This window comes from Ctenopharyngodon idella, chromosome 18, assembly GCF_019924925.1.
Source record: "Ctenopharyngodon idella isolate HZGC_01 chromosome 18, HZGC01, whole genome shotgun sequence".
Lineage (NCBI taxonomy): Eukaryota > Metazoa > Chordata > Actinopteri > Cypriniformes > Xenocyprididae > Ctenopharyngodon > Ctenopharyngodon idella.
Window position 1 is genome coordinate 2,207,556 of NC_067237.1, and position 6,000 is coordinate 2,213,555.

Genomic DNA, 6,000 nt, shown 5'->3' on the forward strand with positions numbered 1-6,000 from the left:
AACATCCTCTTTATTTTCTCACCATTCTTTAAATAATTAAGCTATAAAGTTTATTAAGCTAAAAAGTACAGCATAACATGAATGACCCACCATAAGATTTAATTTAAAGACCCGTCCTTTAAACCTCTAGACATGTATAGGACTTTCAAAGCATACGGATCAATGCAGCAGGAAATAGAATTCCTCTCAAACTGCAGCTGACATGACAATACGCTTTATCTAATTATGAACAAGCAGATGGATTACGCTTGAGGACTTTTCTGCCCGGATCTTACCTAACGCGATACAAATGGACCACGCACTTTGGGAGCAAATGAGGTGCAACTTCTATTTGATGCACGTCCACACAAACACAGTTAAAATCAGTTCCTTTCAAGGTAACCACAAATGAGAAGTCTAAGATCACTCTGACTTTTCAAGAACAATTAGCCTGACCATGACTTCAGAGAAGCATATTTCTGCTGCATGGTCAAGATTTTGTGTTTTCTCTGTGCTCACTGTGCTTAATATGAAATGCCCAGTGCTAAAGGAATAGTCCACTCAAACATTTAAATTCTGTTCTCATTATGTTCTCCAAATCTATATGACTACTTTCTTTTATGGAACAGCACATTAAACTTTGTAGTAAAGTCTGCACTGGTTGTTCTTGCCCATGCATTCTTGCCTGAGGCTTTCAAGCTTCAAACATCTTATATGTATGTATATATATATATATATATATATATATATATATATGGAGCTGCAACATTTTAAAAACTACAGGTTGCTGAGGCTTTCAATCTTCAAAAAGAGCACTAAAGCATTATAAGAATCAGTCATGCACTATGCCATAAAATAGTTGTGTGAGGAACAGAATGAAATGTCATCCCACATTAATTGTAGTTGCATTGAAAACAGTAAGCAGTCTTTCGAATTTCTCCTTTCGCAATTCACAGGCAAATCAACATCATTCGTATTTTGGCTCCCTTTAGTAATTCCCACTGCTTTGTCATTTCTATTGCTCTGTGTGATAAAATTGGCAGAAGGTAATTGAGTAAGGCCGTTGGTGTGACGCAGCTGTTTTGCTCAGAGTTAAGGGAATTCTCGTGAAGTTAAAGGGGTCAAAGTTCACTCCATCAGAATCAACTGTGCCATGGTGACCAGAGACTTTAATGATGCGCATACTCTGGAAAACACTGACAATTCTGCAAATGGATTAGGCTTAACACTTTTTATGTTTGCCTGCATTGAAGTGCTTAGGTGTGTGTGTGTGTGTGTCGGGCTTTGCCTTGTGGGGAACAAATATCCCCACAGCCAACAACCCCCATGTGGAAAACAGCGTAATAAACATACTAAATAATGTCTTAAGGAAAATCTAAAAGAATGAGAGTTAAGTTTAAGCATAAGGTTAGAGGATACAAAATATCATTAGCTCAGTATAGTGAATGCATTTGCATAATGTTTGTGTGTAACTGCATGTATATTTAAACACAGCATGAGTGTAGGTAAAGTCAAACCGTTCAACACAATATTCACATTTGCTATTATGTATGCAAGCTGCAAGCAAACTGTATGAAAGATTCACAATCTCACACTCATTTCCCTCTCCTTGAAACCAAGCTGGCTTTATAATCTTCCCCTCCTTTATCGAGCAGCCCCCGCTTGTTCCCTGCTTTTCTACTGAGTTATCAGGAGACTCTAAGTGTGACAGGACCAGAGAGGCTAGACGGAGGAAAATCTCTCAGTTTGTAGTCGCAGCCCCAGGCGAGAGGACTAATACCCCTGTAACGAAGAATCAGAGAGAATCGATATGACTCCCGGCGACAGGGATTTCACTAGGTGCTTCTCTCTGAAAGTGTGCACCCGATACAATTCGATCGCCGTAACACATTCGCACGTGAACGCACACGCAAACGCACACGTGCATGCACTCACATGCAAGTTCTCCTGCAATGCAACTGGCAGGCTTGCGAAACTCCTGCAATGCACTAAAACACGTGCTCACTCTCTAACATCGGGAAGGCTGGTAAACACAGCACCTCGCATGCTGGAAGGCATTTTAGATCCGTGGCACTGTGGATAAGGAGCAGACGCTCGCCGTCTCAATGGGACAGGGGTCGCCGATGGGGTAATCCCACGATCCCCGCCGGCTCTCTGTCCCTCTCAGCATGCACGCTCCTTCTCAAGAGGCACCATGATATTGAGACACAATCGCACTCTTCTATCATTCTATCTCTCATTCCTCCCTCTCTTCAGACTTACCTTCATTCGAGCGCAGAGGTAGCTGTGCAGTGTCAGGGGAAGCATGTTAGGGCAGCTGCGCTCTGTTCTTCTGACTCCAGCTCTGATGTGCTCATCTCAACTGCCTCACCGACTCGGTACACACACCACCTCCTTACCTCGCTCTCCTGGAGGATGCGAGCGAGCGAGAGAAAGAGAGGGAGGGATGTGAAAGTGAGCATGAGAGGATGTTTCCTCCCCCACATCCCCCCGCTCCTCCGTCTCCCCTCGCAGGATTTGTCCTTTCGTACTTGCGTGTGTGTGGAAGCATCCTAGTGCGTGATGAGTTGGATTCTGCAGGCTGAGGTTTACGCAACTGCGTGAAAACGAGACGAGGGAGAGGAGTCGTGCTAGATGTGCCGGATAATCAATTTCTCTCATTTTTTAGCTTAAGAACAGCCTGGGGGTGAGATACACCACAGTGCTGTATGTACAGAAGCGGAGAAGAGGCGCAGGGGGACTGATTGAGAGTGTGTTGCGAGAGATAAAGTTGGACATTTACTCTGCAAGGTCATCGGAATGGTGAGCAGAGGTTTCGGGATGGCAAAGAGCACTACAGCAAGGTTAAACGTGAGGCGGTCTCCCCACACACTTCCAACATGCGAATGGACTCTGATTTATGACTCTGCAGTCTCCGCACATGCAAACACACGTCGTAATATACTTCATGTCCTGTCTCCGCCCAACGGCAGTAGATTCTGCAGCTTCTATTGGAAGTAAAATTGCGCAATTAACCACAGTATAATGTCAGCAATGGGCCCACGCACCAGCTGGATGCCCTTTACGCCACTGGCCACCATGATTCAATACTGGACTCATTGGTTTTACATTCCCAGCCAACATTTCATGGTGGAGGCAATTTAGGCATGATATGGGCTTGAGGTTTGGGCCCCTAATGGGACTTCAGATTAATTCAGAATGGGCCAACACTGAACCTGTGAACAAAGCCATTTGGGGCCCAAACCTAAAGCCCATATTGTACCTACAATCAGTGTATATATCGTTGGCGAATAATTTTCATCGGCAACATTTTTTTCACTAACGAAAACAAGACAATAGCTAAATAAAAAACAGTTTTAAATGAGAAAAACTATGATGAAAATCTATTGACATTTTCGTCAACGAATAAAAACGAGACGGAAATGTTAGGGAGTGATGATGTGGGAAGTGATCCAGTCAGAAGTGATGTCCTGTGTGGTAGATGAGCACATTTGAATTGTAACATGCTTATCTACCCAGCGGGACATAAGTTGGCATACACTGTCTGTACGTCTCATATAAAAAAAAAATTAAAAGTCTGGGAGAAAGAGAAGAGCAGACATATGGATAAATGTGAAAAAGCGCAACGACGCGAAGGAGAGCTCAATTCAGTCTGGTTTTCTGTGCGCACACAGAAAGCCTGCCTCTGAGACAGCGCACAAGTACTGAACTGAGCTCTCTTTCGTGTTTTTCGCTCTTGAACAGACAAATACACAGAAAATTGTCAAAATATCCACTTTTGCGAGTATTCACCTAAACACATTCGGTTATGTCTTAAGTGAACATAAACAGTTGGGAGAATATTGGATGTGGATCAGTGTATTGGAGCCGTGCATTCTGCCTTAAAGTGACAGCAGCCTAAAAAACCTGCCGCTACTGTTGATTTAGTAGACTTTAGTAGACTACTGCTCATCATAAATTGCTACTTGGGAATGTAAAACCAATGAATTTCATGGTTTCTATGTCGGGTTCCTTGTTGGAATTAGCCCCGGTCCAGATCTATCCCACAAGGAACCCCTAGGCAAACTCAAACCTCAAGCCCATATCGTGCCTACATTGCCTCCACCATGAAATGTTGGCTGGGAATGTAAAACCAATGAGTCCAGTATTGGATCATGGTGGACATTGGTGTTAAGGGCATCCCGCTGGTGCAGACCGGCCCCAAAACCTACGTGTGGGCCCTTTTCTGACGTTATACTGTGGTTAATTTTTGCAATTTTATTTTGCATAGAAGCAGCAAATATTGTTTTCACTCTTCTAAATGCTGCACAAGGTTATATTTACACAGGAATCCAATTGCGGGAAACAATATATCATGTGCTCAAATGTTGTTTATTGATTCGTGTGCACAGCGGAACGAATATACAATGTGCACCGATTGACATGACGGAGTGCCAGTATAAAGGAGCCTGTGATGTGATGTGAAGGAACATTTGTAATGTCCCTTGTGAAAAAGAATACACTTTAAAATGAGTATGTGTTATGGAAATAATATACTTTAAAAGAATATACTTAATTGCAAACTGAATGTCATGTTTTTGGACACAGTGTTTTTTTTTTTTTAATATATACTTTTAAGACACTTTGATGTAATGCTTAAAATGCTTGCTTTGAACTGCCTTGTGTTGTTAAAGTGTCAATTTGAGTTGTACGCTTTTACAAGCAAGCAAGCAAACAAACAATAAATAAATAAATAAAATAAATTAATGGTAAAAAGTAGGTTGCATACATTCAGAGGATCCTGTGCCATTCGAACAGCTGCCTTTGAGATGAATGGGAATGCTAATGGAGAGTTAGGCCTCCTAGTGCTGTTTGGGATACTCAAACTAATTTGATAGCGCCATAGTCGTAATGATTACACTTATAGTTGTATTTGCATATTTAGCAGGTATTAAGCTGTTAAGTATGCTGTTGAGATACCAAGTCCTTAAGTAAGCACACTTGCAGTGTATTGTCTCAGTCTTCTAAACTCAAAAGTTTTCTGTTTTGATCAGTAGTTATGCTTTGAGAACAAACTGTGAATGAATAAACACAACAGTTCTTCATTTACTCTCTATATGTCTCTTTTTAACGTGTGATAAAGCATTGTGTGATGCTGCATCAGTCAGCCGACCCTGTAATTGCAAAATCAATAAACATTTTCAATGGGTTATCAATCCTCTAAGTGTAATCAAGGGCTTGGTCCTTCATTACTCCAAGATTGTTATTTATTTATTTACTTTTTCACAGGATCACTCGAGTGTTGAGAGGAAGGTTATATAGATGTGAAACCAGTGGTAGGAAACGAAAGACAGTATGTCAATGCAGTATGTCTTAAATATTTCATTTTTCATTTCATCTGGTTAGGTGAGGCCAGTTTTAATCAATGCAGTCTGTATCAGAGTGTAAATTATGTTTTAAAAAAAGTTCCATCATATGTAGAACTAAAACTATTTAGCTGCTGTAATTTTCAAGACTGTCCCAGCATTTACTTTATTTCACATTCTTACCTGTTTCTGAATGAATTGAACCTGCCAGTGCAGATCTGATCTGTTTGAACTGAAATATTGTGCCCTGGAATGTATTGACAAAACAATGGGAGAGATAATAAAATAAAAAAGGTAAACATTCCAAGGGCAACAAGAACAATCAGGACAGGATGATAGAGAGAATGAAAAGGAAGATGAAAAAGCCGTGTCTTGTAGCAGTCTGTCAGTAATTTGTTTTGCTCTGATCAATGAATGAGACAAAAATGCCTATAATCATTTGTTTTTAGAGGATATCTTTATTTAGCACAACTTTTGCCTTTTTATATTCATACATTTAAAAATCTAATAAAACATAGCTAAATCACCACCTCTACCCAGTAAATCTGATTAAACTTCCCTATGATGAGCCGGTGTTCTGACGGAGAACCTGGAAGTGCTGCACTGTGTTGAACTACATGAACAGTGTAGGAGACTGACAGGGAAGAGAAAAAAATTCTTGAATAAAGTCATTATT

The 6,000-nt window shown here is 40.8% G+C and overlaps 1 protein-coding gene across 1 annotated transcript in view; it reads right to left on the bottom strand.

Moving 5' to 3' along the window:
- Positions 1 to 2,486, bottom strand: part of kcnj5 (potassium inwardly rectifying channel subfamily J member 5) — a 29,446-nt gene extending 26,960 nt beyond the window's left edge. Inside the window, exon 1 of the mRNA XM_051870192.1 lies at positions 2,242 to 2,486. The gene's annotated coding sequence lies outside the window, so the exon portion shown is untranslated. The remainder of the gene's footprint in view (positions 1 to 2,241) is intronic.
- Between the last annotated feature and the right edge of the window lie 3,514 nt (positions 2,487 to 6,000).